Here is a 16,098-nt window from a genome sequence, read left to right as displayed (position 1 = left end):
GAAATGCATTCATTTATATACAGTACATACAGTACGTTCCCATGTTCTTCTCCCCGTCATTGACACAAGATGTAAGTGGGTTGACTCATCTCTGGGAGTAACGACGCCTGTAGAAACAGCGTGTGGCTCAGATTTTAAGGGTTTAGATTTTTTTTTATTTACCTCTGCCAGGGAGGGTGTTTTCAACCCTGTCCATTTGTTTGTTGGTTTGTTTGTTAACAAGATAACACGAATAATGCATGACTGATATCTATGAGTGTGTGAAATGTGGTGCATTGATTTGGTGTATTGTATTTACGAGGAGTTTTGGGCCCTGGCGGACGTATGCGCTCTACTTCTTCTAGTTTTAACTGAAAACCTTTGATTCAAATCGTAGAAATTGAAAGATGTGTGTGTTAAACCACCAGGTAAAATCTGTGCTAAAAATATATTATCGAGTGGCGTCAAGGGAAGTGTTGGACTCAGTGTTTTTTGGAGCTTGACTTATTTTAAAAGCCAAAAGGTAGCATGTCCTTTCCTTTGCTGCATCCAATTTAGACCATTCTCTCTTGCACATCCCCCAACTACAAGATGAGACCCCTTTTCTGTTTGTTTTTTTATTATTCGTCAAACATATTAAACAAGTAGCAGCTCCTCTCACTGTGCAGAGCCAGGGAAAGCTCAGACAAAGCTGGTATTATTAACAAGAGGAGACATTTACTGCCCTCCTTGCACTCCTCTTAAATAGTCCTCATTTTCCTGCTCAGCGCCAGAGGGAAACAACTGTCAGGTAGAGAAGGAGGGCTGCCTTGGATTCTCATCACCACAGGTGGGGGCTGTGCCCAGTGGCACTCAGGTGATGGCACCAGGCTGCATTCATGAGGATTTCTTTTTTTTATTTTTCCCAGGGTAAAGCTGGGGGAAAAATACAGAAAGGCATTGAACAGTATTGTCAGCTCTAGCATACAGTAAAGAGCAGAGGCCTGTGTCAGCCTCTGTATCAGCCCCAGATGACGTAAGCACACATTTTCTTCTTTGTATATATCTTTCAATGTATACATATTTCCTTAGATTGTCATACTGTAATAGCACAGCCTTTTGCATCTAGACAAATGAGCCAAAACTGCTGTTAATTTCAATTGTCTGTAATACCGTCCTTTGAGCTACTGTCTTGTTCCGTGTGTGTGTGTGTGTGTGTGTGTGTGTGTGTGTGTGTGTGTGTGTGTGTGTGTGTGTGTGTGTGTGTGTGTGTGTGTGTGTGTGTGTGTGTGTGTGTGTGTGTGTGTGTGTGTGTGTGTGTGTGTGTGCGTGCGTGCGTGCGTGCGTGCGTGCGTGCTGATATTTGTGTGTTTATGGCTGTAGCCTGTTTGAAAGATGTGCATATTTATCAAGTCGGACGGGGTCTACGAAAAAAAACATTATCGAGTGGCATTGGCATCCTGCCTTCATGCTTCTACCTCACCTCTATTATTGTAATGAATATTTAGTGCAGCGTAGGCAAGATAGCCAGCGCTCATCCAGCTCCAGTGCGCTGTGCTGCTGCAGGGCAGTGGAGTAAGACATTTAACAAGCTCGTGGCACTCCTGGTTTTTTTGTATGCACATGTCGTTGAGTTGCTGACTCATGATGCTCATGTTGATTTGATTTGTGGAAAAACAACATCAAGTGGTGTTAAAAAGGAAAGGTAGACTAATTCAACGTTACGTTGTGGAGGGAATTCAGCTAAATTGTGACAAAAACAAGAAAAATCACTTGAGGAAAAATTGCTATTCCCTCAATAATGTCTGTGGTGCTTTAATGCACTTCGAGCACTAGTACATTTTGTCTTGTTGGCATTGTTGCAGATGTATTGATGACAATGATACATTGCATTATACAGTGTCAGGTCGTAGTGGAAGATGAGAGCTGCATGTGCATTAATAACAGACCTTATTTAACCCATTTTCTGCAAAGGTGGCTGCCTCCAATGATTTAATCATTATACCTCCAGGAAATACATCAGCCATATTTCATCTTTGTAGTGAGCACATGTTTTTTTTGTACATCTAAGCACTAAGGCAATGAAATAGGAACTGCTGGAAAAACTGACCCCGGGTCCCACAGCTGGGACCCGGGGTCAGCAGGTTCAGCATCGAGTGTTGTGTTGTGTCACAAATTTCAAGCACAAGACGATTACAAATATTGCACTAGAGAAATTACTACTAATAATAATAGCTTTATTTATATGGCACCTTTTAAAACAGCTGTTACAAAATGTTTCACAAAGAGGACAAATACAAAACATCCAAGGAAATTTGTAAACTAACCCAAAGACAATGTAGTTTTAAAAGTAATGGCAAAAAAAAAGGATAAAAGAAACTAAAGTAACAGCAAAAGAACTGACATTAGGGGTCCTGTCACTTTCGCTCTTTAGTCTTGACTATTGAGGAATATCTAAGAGAGCCTCGTCAGAAGATCTGAGGCTGCGAGCTGATTTAGAAGCTCAGTCAAGTAGCTTGGTGCCAAACCATGCAGTGCCTTGAAAGTCAACAGCAATATTCTGAAATCAATTCTAAAAAACAGGCAGCCAATCAAGCGAAGCTAATACGGGGAGATATGATTATGCTTACGTGATTTGGTTAAGGGTCTGGCAGCTGCATTTTGAACATGCTGTAACCACCACTGCTGTTTTACAATTATCTGCCTTTATATTAGATTTCTCTGCTAACGCTCTGCTCGGTAATATGCAGGTTCTGTAGCAAAACTACTGAGCTGACCCATATTAGCAAAGGGGCGTTAACACTGCTCCCCAGATTGTTCAGGATCCTATTATTAAACTAACATTTATTGAGTTCCAGCCCCATGAAATGATTGGTTTTATAGGAGCTTAATTCTGCTGTGTGCTGCAGTACCGCGCTGATAAGTTGACCAAATCAGCACCCGTCCTTTTCATGTGACCCTGTGTCCTGTCTTCTGACCCCTTGCCTCATGTCCCCTCCCTCCCTGTCACAGCCTGAATACCTCTGTCCCACACCAGTCCAAAGGGGCCCTGACTGGCCACATGTAACAGATGGTCGTGCACTTCTTGGTTCCCAGATCACAAGCAGGAAGCGAGGGTGCTGTCCATTTTCCAGCTGGCATAGAAAAGTGATCACCACTTAAAAAGTTTTCCCTCAGGAGTCCAAGTGCGGAAGACAAAGGTAGAAAAGAGCAGGAGATGGATTAACGTTACTCACCCAGAGCAGCTTCTGCAGCGAGATGAGAAAACCAAAACGCCAGGTAAACAAAAGGAACACGATAAAGGTGAAACAAAGATGGTGCGGCATTAGTTTTGTCATCTCAAAAGAGATTAGATTACTTTAATTTGGCTTCATTTTAAAGATCAATCCTAATTTCTATCTCCCCTTCTCATATTCTGATCCTCATAAATCACTCGCCTGTTTTGAAAAGCTGCTGATTATGACTCTTCTCAGCGCATGTGGTGCAGTGATCTAGTGTGAAAATACACATCAGCGTTCTGAGATATCCTTAAATAAATGTTGTGTTGCCGTATAATTTTATGTTTTGGCTCATCTCTCTTCAGATATTCTTGTAGCATATGTTGTGTATGATCCAGCAGTCAGACGTGTTCACATCACACTGATGAGTATGTATTTATATGTGAAGAATCCATCTGGAGAGTACCTGCGTGTTTTCACACTCGGCTCCCACCCTCTGTTGATCTGTTTCTCACTTTCACAGCTCTGTGTTTTTTTGTTTTTTTTCAATCCTTGCTCGCTGTCATACAAAAGTATCCTCTATATGTATATATACACTAGATTCCCACCATCTGTCCCTGTGACCAGACAGGAGACGGACAGATCCCCTATCAGAAGCCCACGTTTGTTTTTGGAACCTGAAAGTGGGAGCGGTGACCAGATACAAAAGAACTGTAGTCACTGAGGCGGTGCTGCACTACTATCAGTGCTGGTGCAGAGTGAGTCTGCTTACTGTCTCAGTGACATCTGCTTTACACTGTGCACACTGCAGATGAGACTTGGTGCATATGGAGCAGTGATTAAACTACAACGGCCGGGTTGTGTTTACGTATCTTTACTGTAACATCAGTTCTGTGTATGTCTGGCATAAGTAATGATCCCACGTGTTGTTATTATTCAACTTGACATATTGTGTGTATATATAGTCAGTGTTGATGTGATTATACACTGGTTTTGATTATGTGTGAAGCAGAATGTCCAATAGAGCCTGACTGATGCTGGATTCCTTTAGGCCTATATACAGATGCCATCTATTGCATATAAGTGGAAAGTGAACTCAACTAATATTATTGAATTTGAAGGTAAACTCTTCCATCAGACAGTTTTTCTCTACATTGTGGATTCCTCCACACACTGAAGTTCAGTGCGTTGTGCTCTAGATAGAAAACTACTGGTTATATAAAGAGTTTAGAGGGTGGTGTCTATTTTTTATCATCTTTCCAAAACCACAAGTTGCAGCAAAAACACTTGACAGAGTTGTGTGTTTAAACTCTGCAAACTGTTACTACAGCTGTGGTGCTAACATAACACTTACAAGATCCAATAGTGTATAATTTATTTTGTAGGGTTACCAGTTAAAAATACAGTTTGTGACCTACGTTGTATTATTGTATGTAGACTTGGGTCTTGTTAACAGTTTGAAAAAAGCTCAACATCTTTTACTTTTGTCAGGAGCATGGAGCTTTACCTTCAGTCTTTTAGCTTGAAATCATGTATTTAGCCAAGAAATTTCACTTTTCTTGATTCTTTTCTATAGTTTCTTGTTTTTGATGATTTGTTTTCAACCAAATGTCATCTACAGCAAATAAAAACAGCTTGCATCAGTTGTTATTTCAGCCGGATTAATCAATCGTCACTGGCGAGAAATCAGACACTGCTTGTGTCTATCTATCTGAAATCAAGAACCCGTTGCTTTAAAAAATGTTGGTTTGAGTAGTAAATCTGCCGATGTCATTGTAAACTCCTCGACAGCAACAGTGAGAGTATTTAACGGGGATGGGGCTCATCGAACGAGCGCTGGACGAACTATAAAACAGTTTTGAATTGTGTTGGCACGACGATGCAGTGGTCAGCAGCCTACGTCTTTTATGAGTGGAGATCGCATGTTCTGCCTCTGCCTGAGTGGGTTTTCTCCTGGCGCTCCATCCTTCTCTCACAGCGCAAAGACGTGCAGGTTGGGTTGACTGGGAGTCTAATTGCCTGTCACTGTGAGGGTGAGCGTGAATCGTTGTTTTTTTTCTTTACGTCAGTCCTGCGATACGCTGACGACTTGTCGAAGGTGCACATCACCTCTGTCAGCCCTACATACAGTGTCTTTAATGTACTCCAGTGTATTTGAGGCAGACATACAGAATACACTGATCCTAATATACCCATATTATCATAAGCTTGTTACAGAGAGATATATCACTGTATTGTCATAGTAGCTCAGTAAGTAACATGATGTTTTACGTATTCTGCATATTTTTTCACTAGCATGGTCATAAAGTCAGTCCCAGGCATATCAAAATAGTACATGGTGTTGTTTCATAGGTGTTGTAGAACTAGTTTTGCCTCTTCAGGTATTTTATATGATGGTTAAATTTAAAGTTAAGGCTCAACTGATGTGAGGAATTCAAATTGCTTTGAGAGGAATTAGCTTTTTCTTCTCCACACCACTGGAAAAAACACTCCAAGAATCTAAATAGAACTCAAAACCAATTGTGTTGCCCAAATTAGTAAGTATTTAAATTCTTAACATATAAGAATGTAGCTTACTTGGTTTTCTTTTCTAGATCTGGTGTAGACTTGAGCTGCACGATGCAATGATAAACTTACATCGTCAAACACACACATTCACATCCACATCCCGGCTTTCTACAAAAAACAGTTAACACCCGCTTGGCATGATGATTACAGACGGCTCTGCTTCAGATCAGCCCGTCTGATCTGACATCCAGTACACACGATAATTACAGACAGGCCCAAATATAAAACAGCCCAGTGCTGTTTATGGAAGCACCTCACAGTGATAAAAATCCACCATGCATGTCTGTGTTGTTGTGTTGTGGTTATCTGTCGTTCTGAGCATTTCATTTCAAGTCTTCACAAAAGGAACTGCCAGCCGCACACACCCTTCACAGATAGATGTGTGTGTGTGTGTACAGAGCTACACCGAAATTCAGATATGATCTCTGCACAAAAGCGTCTCGACTGACACAGACCACAGAACAGACTGTGGAATATTGTGTTACTTCGGCTCAGAATAAACAGTGTGGTGGTCAGCTCTCTGTGAAAAATATCACCACCCGACCGCCATCACGTCTACTTTGGACGCATGTTCAATAACCAAACATTATTCAAGTTTGTGTTTGTCTTCACTTGACACCGGGTCTTTAAATCTAAACCCTGGAAAACGGACGACCTCACTGGAAAAACACGTGAAGTTCTTTTATCCTTTAGAAAAACTTCATCTGCTGCTGTTTGATTCAGTGTTGTTTCTCCGTATTATTTGAAAAATGTGGTTAATTATTTTTTTTCTAAGTCAAGCAAAGCAGATAAGAGTAAACCATGTCTAAAATCTGTTAAATATGCCTTAAATGCAGTTTATTTCTTTATTAAACACTTGAGACTCCCGGCTGTTGAGGTGAAAAAACACAGAAAGTAAAAGACACTCAAAACCCGACCAAACATTGTTGACGATTGCACAGTTGCAACAGTTTGACTGTAAGTAGCCAACCGTACCCTATTGCTAATTTAATAAAAGCTATTTAGCCGCCGTAATGGCTTACAGACGAGAGCGATTGTCCCTCTAATCAGCCACCGTACCGAGTCAGTGTTGTGGTCTAAAACCTTTTTTTTACAACCTCTCTGCCGTCGCCACCATCGCTGAAACCCCCTTAAAGCCTTGCGGGAGAGAGAGACTGTGATTTGATCTCGCTCACCTTGATCAGATTACACACTGGAATTAGTATAATTACAGCTCTTGCTGATTAATGGGCAAACTATAATTAGCACTGTGGATACGGGAAGACTGTGAAAGAGAGAGTGTGTATGTTGAAGAAAGAATGGTCGCACATTTGTTAAGAACTCTCTGTGTGTGTGTGTGAACATCTGAAGACAGAATGATGTACATAGCAGAGATATGAGCCTGGAAAACCCACCTTCAATCAACTAAAATATCATTTTTCTTGAATACCTTTATTGAAATAATACACAGAGGAGAGAAACGCCAAAGCTTTCATCAGTGTGCAGCCACTTGAAGCGGACCTATTATTCTTCTCCTTTATTTTTTTTGTCATATATACTGTTATGTTATTGGATGTTCATTTTAAACGTGGTTTCTAATAATGAGGTAAACATATGCAGAAGTATAATCCCCGTGCGACAGAAACTCCAGCATCAGACGGCTGTGAACATGAGGGATTTCCTTAAATGGTCCTTCGCTCCGAGCACCGCTCATTCTCCCGAAACAGTACTTGAGTAGTATTAAAGGCATTTAATAAACTCCAGCGTACAAATAACCAAAGGTGCAGGTTTACACTGCAGTTTGCTCACAAGTGCTCGGTGCTTCTGGACAAGCTCCCGGATGATCGGCTCAACTGAGCGACTGCATAACAGGATCCACTTGATCTCTGGATCATACAAAGCTACTCCAGCGAGGTCCCAGAATTATGATCCAAAAACTAAATGCTGCTTCATATTTATTTTGGATTCTGGAAATAGTGAGTCCAAAGCTACTAGATCCCAAATTTCCCTCAGGATCAACAAAGTCTTTCATCTAATCTACTCTGATCTAATATGAGCTGAGAGGTCAGGAGGGTTTATTCAATAAAACACAACTACTGTTTAACCTTTCACTTTACTTACTTTGTACTTTCATTCTTAATGTCATGTTTAGACATGATTGTTATGATTGTTGCTTTTCAAATATTTGATTAGTCATTGCTGAAAGGATTTCTGGAATTATATCGTGGCAAAAGAGAGGGTTAATACAAATGTGTGCTATCTCCATGGTTGCAAGTGGAGAATTAAAGAATCACCAGTTGCAACTTTGATGAGAAAATAGTGTTGACCGATTAAAATAAACTTCAATAACCGCATTTCAAAACTGGTCACACAGAAATACAACTGCAGTATAACTAAAGGACATTTTTCTATAAATCATAAGCCTTGTCTACACTACTGCAGATATTTGTTATGAAAATATATTTTCCCCTACGTTTAACACAATATCTCCAACACAATAATCAGCATTAGTTTAGTAATGCAAAAACAGGGAGAGCATTCACTGTCATACACATATATGCTTGTGTACACACACACACACACACACACACACACACACACACACACACACACACACACACACACACACAGAGTTCCTGTTGTCTCAAATGTCTGCAGTTGGTCGTTGGATGGATGTGAGCTTGTCAGTTGAGTTAGACAACGTGCTCTTCCTTGTAGACTTTGTGTTTGATTGACTCTGCGATGGGAATAAGTGTATCCACTGCTAAGCGCCACTTGCTGCATGCAACTTTTACACACTGTCCCAGAGATTTGCTCGTTGTCACTTGTCGTTTGCTAAAGACCAACTTTTTAGCGAAGTGGCAGCAGTTACATTCTCTTGATTTGTCCAACTTGTTTTGTGTCTTTTTATCGATCTCTAACCAAAGGAGGAGCCGTCTTGTTAAACTTCCTTTCATCATTACAAATCAGCTTGGCTAAAATGTTACCCCCCCACAACCCCCTGGAATATCCTATAAATTCAGCCTCAGAAGGCATTTTGCAGCCGCTGATGAGGACACATTCTGAGGTTTTCACTTTACACTTCAATGAGTCACTGAGTACCCCCCCGCCTCGCTGAGGCAGCAGTCAATACAAACACGATGGATCGTCTGGAGCAGCTCTCAGAGTGGCAGAGGGTCGGCAGAAGGCGAGCAATGAGAGATTGAGCTGTAGGGTTTCAAATATTAATTGAGATGGAGTGTATATCAGACATTTTGCATGCATGAGCTGTTTTGTGTGCACTCCAGGTTTTTCGACAAGCTAAGCACCCCCTACCACCACACGGCAAAGCTTTCAGTCCGTGAGCGGGGGGGTAGCCGAGCAGAATGGAAGTGCAGGCAAATGGGTAGGACGGCAAAGATAGATTACGCAGGTGCTACAGTTATCTCTGTGACCGGGCTATAGAGGTTAACCTGTCTCCTCTTAACTTCACAGGCTATAAGAGCAGGGACACAAGGAGCCATTAGTCAGTATGTTCCGTTTGCATCGCAAAACAATCTTAAATATGGACGATTACAAATACAAATCCTCTCTGTTGATTTAAAATGAAGCTTGTGTTAATGCTGTATTAGTGCTTTTGACAAATAGAATGAGGTCTAAGATCTAATAATCTTAGACGTTATTCTCACACATGGGAAAAGTTCTACAAAAGTCAGCCACATTATGTTTTCAGTGAAATAAATTGTTGCTGCCTTAAAGCTAGTGTTGGTAGTCCTGGAAAAGCTAGCAAGAGTAGGCTACACTTGGAAAATATGCAACCGATACCTCCTACCCCCTCCCATCGGTCCTTTCGTCAAAGCTACGCCCCCGAAACCCATGAACTTGATAAACTTTAAGCAAGCTGTCATGTGCGTTTCACTGAAAGTGGCTCCCACGTTGCCATTGTACCTTACTTGTCTGATTGATGGGCTTCTGAGATGATCGTCCTTACAGCAGCTTCTTAGATCTCTGCAGAGAACTTCTGAAGTTCTTGGGCACCTCCCTGAAAAAGGCCCATTTTCTTATTATGGGTTAAACAGTATAGATTCATATGTAAATGTATTTTACAGTTACACTAGTAAAGGATTCTGAAAACTTTTTGAAACCACCAGAATGTAATCCATTTCCTGATTTATTCTCTGAAAGTGTGTGGTTTGGGTTTTTCAAGAATAGTGCCAGGAAGTTTGCTTTACCCACAAACCAAGATGACCTCACGCTGACAGGATAGTCTTTGAGTGACCTGCCCTCTGATTACAGCCGTCAGTAATTGTCTGGTCTGGATCATACAGAATGTAATTTCTATTTTGTTAAGGGAAGAAAAAACGCCAACAGCACAACTGTCGAGCATTTTTTGCAGTTGCTCTGAGTTGTTTTTGTTGTTTTTTTGCTTTACTTTTCAGATGGTGCTTAAGAATAATGACAACACTACTGTTGAAGTCTGGGGCATCTTTGATTTAGATTGGCTGGGCAAACCCAAGGCTAACGCCATGGCAGATTGCTCTCCGTAGGTGATGTTGAAACATACAGTGCCTCGAAACACTTGATCCATTGTCCTCCTCTCTTGCGCTCTCTCTATCTTGCAGACAAACACCTACTCCAGTAATGCTTACGTTGGAAAAACAGGTTTTCTAAAGCAATCTGGCTGCGCCACAGTCAAACTGAATGCTTGAACAAAAGCAAGCACAGATGTATAACAAGTAAGAAAACAGATCCATTTGCAGACATGTTTTCAAAGATTAATTTGTAGTTCAGCGGTGTGTGTTTGGACTGCCACAAGTGTGCGCTTGTGTGTGTATTTTATTGGCTCCATTGAGTGAATAACATTTGTGATCTGTAGTGATGTTGTTCTCTCCCTCCGGCATCGTGGCCCTTTCACCGTTACTGCGTCATGGCCTGAGTTTGCTGTTAGATTTTTCTGGAATGATCTCCATTATATAAGAACTGGAGTAAGTGGAATGGCTATGCCAAATCGACATACTGTGACACACATGCATGCTCAGCCACATGCACATATTTCCAAATGCTCCAGCTGGTGGCTGGCCCTGCGCTCAGAGCCACACTGCTGGGGCAAGTTCATTATTTCAGGATTAACATGGAAAGCAGAAAGAGAAGGTGCGTTCAGCGGTAATGAGAGATTGGACATGTACTAGGATTGCTGTTGAAGCAATAGACTGAGTGGAAGTAATGTATCCCATTTACAGAGATATATTGATTGGTTGGGCGGCAATAACAGAAATATGTGTGTACTGTATTTTAAAGGGCATTGACGTAGCAGCACACACACACATACACACTCGACCTGGCAGTTCTTTGACGGTGTGACCATGTTGATATCAGCTTCATGCTGTTCATCCATTCTGCCTTAGCAAGGTTTCTCCAGGCCTGTGAAGTTTGCTGATAAAATAAGCTCAGTAAATTAGCACTGATGAGTCACTCATTATCAGCTTTTTGTATGTTGGCAATAGGGTGGGTTGTTGTGGGCTGCTTGGCTTGTTCAGGTCTTCTATTTACAGCAAGTTAAATTATGTTAACAATTAATATACAGTATTGTTATAATTGTATATAAACTCAATCATTTGTTTCCTTGATGAGCGCAAGGTTTGGGGTTAAGATTGTTTTTCAACAGCTATTGAAATCCAGTTGGACCCGGGGAAAATGTAGTGTTGACAAATGAAGTTGTCCCACCCTTGTTGTTGCTAAATCAGGATACTGAGAAAAAAGTGCTGAGTTCTTCTGGAGAAGTTTGATGACTTTTAAAAGCTACTACTAAGTTTTTTTTCTCTTTTTAGTTTTTGTTCTTTACTATTATGGTTTACGGCAATGTTTGGCTCTGTGTCCATGGAGAGTTGTTCCATGAAGGTTGAGATGGGACCTGGACAGCCTCTTAAACAAACACTGACGTCTGGATGCTGTTCTCAAACAGCAGCAGCACTTTGGAGGCTTTCTGCATCACTTTGCCAACAGTCTCAGAAATAGAGGTAGACTCTGTTACTCACAGCAGCTCTGCTCACTTTGCTGGCTGTGGTTATCATTAATTGAAACTGCCTCCTGCAGTTTATTTGTTTCTCTCTCTCTCTCTCTCTCTCTCTCTCTCTCTCTCTCTCTCTCTCTCTCTCTCTCTCTCTCTCTCTCTTTTTTTTAGCTGAGCAAAGATTTGACAGCTATTTTACCCAGAGCTTAATGAGCCACTACAGCTGAAAAAGAGCCAGGCTTTATGTTAAGTGAATGCCCTGAGAAACTCTGTGTTTGATATTGGAGATAGTGTCTCTAGATGTTCCAATAAAACGTCAACAATTTCATTGAAGGATCAGGGTCACACTTTGGAGGAAACCCCTGAAGCCAGGAAGACGTTTCTCTCTCTGTAAAAAGATGCCTGGTTATATCTAAGATTGGTCGGGCATGGCTACTTTCCTTTGCCGCTCTCCCTTCACAACATATAGTTTAGTACGTGCGTGGATGCGGTTGAATGCCGGCCCATTTGTGACTCAGTCAATATATGAAAAATTGATGTGATAGAACGACAAATGGCTTCTTCTTGAATGTTGCATGCACAAAATGACAGAAATTTGCTGGCATGTTTTAGTGCACTCATAAGCAGTCAGATGGCATTATGCACTCTTGGCTGACTGATGACATAAATATGTTTATATTACATTAAAAAAAAAAAGGATAAAGTTGATTTTCTGTTTCTGATTTTGCAAACCTTTCACAAGTAAATGCTTTTTGTTATGAAAAGTGGGCAGTCACCTCTCTGCTCTTTCCTGACTCTGTATATGACAACATTAAGGATAAAACAGTTACCGGATTACAATTAACCACGGTAAAGCTTCCGAAGGTTAGTAGTACCGTGTGAAATTTAAATTATCATTTTATCCACGGTTGATTACCACTGTGTAAAGCACACGGTAAAAAATGTCCAGCATCAAGCACAGTGAGCAACGGTGTCCCACACACGCATCATGTGACGTGGGTTTGTTATGTGCGTATGTGAAGTTTACTTTGACACTGTCCAGCATCAACCAAAGTCAGCAAGCCTCCAGGATGCAGGTGCAGCAAGCGCAGCATTTATTGCGCATTATAAAAACATGGTAGAAACAACAGCAGGCAGGCGGGGGGGGTTGCAACAGCAAGAGGACTGTTGGTAACCTCTGGCCTTAGCTAACACATGCTAACGTCTACTGTCGCGTCCATTTAACAAAAGCTGATATTTTATCCCGACTGTGACATTTTGGGGTCGACCTTCGATAAATAATGAAAATACTTGCATATTTTGTATTGGTACGATATATTATGTCATAACATCTAACATTTACAGCACATTTTAACAATACGACGATAATACTGATAATTGTTTTAATTTTGGTCACTATAATTGTTATACAAAATGTTCATAACTTTTCATCTCTAGATTGCATCTTCTGTCATATTCTCTCCCCATGTCCCCATTTTGTATTTGCCCCTAAGTGTTTCTCTAAGTTTTAGAGAAATGGATAGCGAGACGCCGAAAGACAATCGGTTGGTGTCAAATGAGCACTGCCATATGTTCTGGGGTTAATCAATTATCAATAAGGGCAAGGCTGTGCTTCGGCTGGGGGCCATCGAAGGGCCTGGATGAGCGGTAACAAGATCCACAACAGACAACAGCCATGGCAGCCCATGACCTCATTGTCTCTTCATGTCAAAAATACTGCTGCCGACGGTCTGGTTGCCTCTGGTCGTCCCCACCACGTTCCACCTTTTCTGATGTTAGTTTGTCCCATTATGTCATTTCACTTCAACTCTCCCTCACTCCGTTGTAATTGCAAGCGCCGTCCGTGTGCGGTGATGTTAACAGTGCATCCTGCCAACCCTGGGACATTTGTGCCATAAATCATACCTTGTTCAGCTTGTCAGCATGGAAGCATTTCAACTTCACTTTGTCCCCCGCGTGTGTCGGTGTCTCTTTTTCTATTGTACCATCATTGCAGCGTGACCCATACCCATGTTCGGAAACTAGTTACATAACCACGGCCTGCAGCATTTTACCACACGAGTGCCAGCCTACAGTGCGTACATGCAGTGCAGCCTCTGCATCACTTTTCATTCACAATTTGGGATTCAGAGTGAAACTTAATGAATGGTTGCTCAACGAAGCAAACTAAGTGAACGTAAGAGTGGGGATTGCTTTACGAGGAGCCTGGGAAGCTTGTGTAACTGAATTAATTCACAGTGACCCTGTGTCTAAAACTATTTTGCCTCGGTAAAGGTGAATCTGACCATCATGCAAAAATGTGAGCCAGAAGGTAAAGGCTATCTAAAAAAAGTGTGTGTGTGTGTGTGTGTGTGTGTGTGCGTGTGCGTGCGTGCCAGGAGGAAACAGAACATGGTGTCATTGAAGTCCATTCAAGTTCAGTGACAGCAAATCTACCCATAATGCTTTGTAATATATCAGAGAGTGTCTCAGGAGGATCCAAATTACCTCTCACATCTGCTGCTGCTCTGTGCCACCATTACCCCACAAACACACACACACACACACACACCCACGGGCACCAAAAGCCAAGAGAGGGCCTATTTGAAATGATTAGACTGTCATAAGCGAAGTGATGATGTGCTTAAATGGAAACGATGGAGAACGTTTCTCTAATTGATTGCTCCGTCGGTGCAGTGAATCTGGCTTGTGTTTAAATAATTATTTTCAGAATCAGTAGGCTGGCATGTGCAAAGTGAGACATCAGCACGATAAACACTGTAAGATGAAAAGGGACAGGATATTCTAAATCAATATTTATACTGTATTATTTCATTGTATTGAAACGTATAGAAACATTACCAAAGAAAGAAGGAAGCTAAAGACTGATCTTAGGTGAGTCCGGCTTCTCACTTCAGGAGGATTTTTGCGTTTTTCTCTGAAGTTCTAATGTGTTGTAGTGAAGCGTCCATGCCTGACAAGGAGAATTTAAAGTAAATGGAGTGACTCTCCAGGGACACTGTTGAGAGGGAGTCTCCAATGGAGCTCTTCAGGCACAATTTGCAGATTTCCAAACATTCATTAGCTACTTGCACTGAGCTAAATAGCACACTAAATAAAATAATGTCTTTAGTTTGAGTCATATCACGAAAAGCATCAGTAAAGTTTAAAACTCTGACAGTTCCATGTCCATACTTTGCCACTTTAGTCAAACTTGTATACACTTTATGTACATAGACTGTATATAAAGACGGACGATGTGTCTCCACCTCCTCACATTATCCAGAAATGAAGCCAAAACCATGGATATGAACGCTGCTATCTTTGAAACCAGGATGGAGGATGCAGCTTGGCCCGCTGATGGATGCGTATGACCGGTGTCAGCTGTCAATCATGATGTTTAGCTCTAAATGTAAAGAATTAAAACACATACGCACATCAGTGTGATAAGAACTAACTACAAATGACAGAAACGACTGTTACGTTTTAGTTTGTCTCATCCACTAACAAGGAGGAGGATGGGTTTATGACCTTTGCTGCATCCAGCCACCAGTTGACGATCAAGATGCATTGGCGCTGTCATGTAATCCATCTTAATGCAGCCTATGGCTCAGACATTTAATGAGATATGTCAGGATCCTCTATAGCAGTTACAAATTTATATAATCTCTTCTATGACGCACAAGTAGTAAAAAAACAAAGCCTTTTCTGCATTTTAGTCCACATGTTGGTGTTTGTTTTAAAGAGCAGTTCTCAGCTACAATGAAAAACGTTATTGTCGTGGCTTTTGGCAGCGCCTCAATAAAGAACAACCCACTCGCGTTAAGAAACATATTTCATGAGAGATTGACCTTCAGGGAAAAGATGCAGCCACTGTATCACACAGATGAGTCACCATCTGTCGGTTTCCGCTCACTGGTTGACAGAGATTAATCGATGGATCACAATCTGTTATATTGAAAAGTCACGAGGAAAAAAAAGTTTGTTTGATAATCACCAGCTTAATACATAGTTTTGCCCAGAAGAGTCTTAATTACTGATGTGTTGCTTGACGTTTTATTGGGCGGACAGGCACCAGCTGATATAAAGAATAAATAAATAAATTAGTAAGTATAAAACTCCACTTTTCTCCTCCGCGCAGCAGCAAAGTCATATCATGGACTGGCAGGGTCGGGTCACATGATGAGAGGAGAATTGACTGACAATGCAGAGACTTTGGTGTCAAAGCAAAAGCACCTTTATGGCAAAGTTTCAGATTTCACCTGATGCCAAAAGATCTCGTTAATGAGGCAACCGGCAAATTTAGTCTGATGAAGCATCTGGACCCCCTCTCACATGCACCTGAAATATGAGGCGCGTTGGAGAGCAGGTGTTAGGGCGAGTTCTGCCTCTCTGCTGTGGGCAGTA

General features: G+C 41.4%; 1 protein-coding gene across 2 annotated transcripts in view; it reads left to right on the top strand.

Annotated features, from left to right (window-relative positions):
* Positions 1–16,098, top strand: part of adarb1b (adenosine deaminase RNA specific B1b) — a 110,197-nt gene that overhangs the window by 39,588 nt on the left and 54,511 nt on the right. The gene's annotated exons all lie outside the window — the stretch shown is intronic.

Source organism: Hippoglossus hippoglossus, chromosome 21 (genome assembly GCF_009819705.1).
Source record: "Hippoglossus hippoglossus isolate fHipHip1 chromosome 21, fHipHip1.pri, whole genome shotgun sequence".
Lineage (NCBI taxonomy): Eukaryota > Metazoa > Chordata > Actinopteri > Pleuronectiformes > Pleuronectidae > Hippoglossus > Hippoglossus hippoglossus.
The sequence above is the reverse complement of the archived record's forward strand: the minus strand, read 5'-3'. Positions and strand labels throughout refer to the sequence as shown.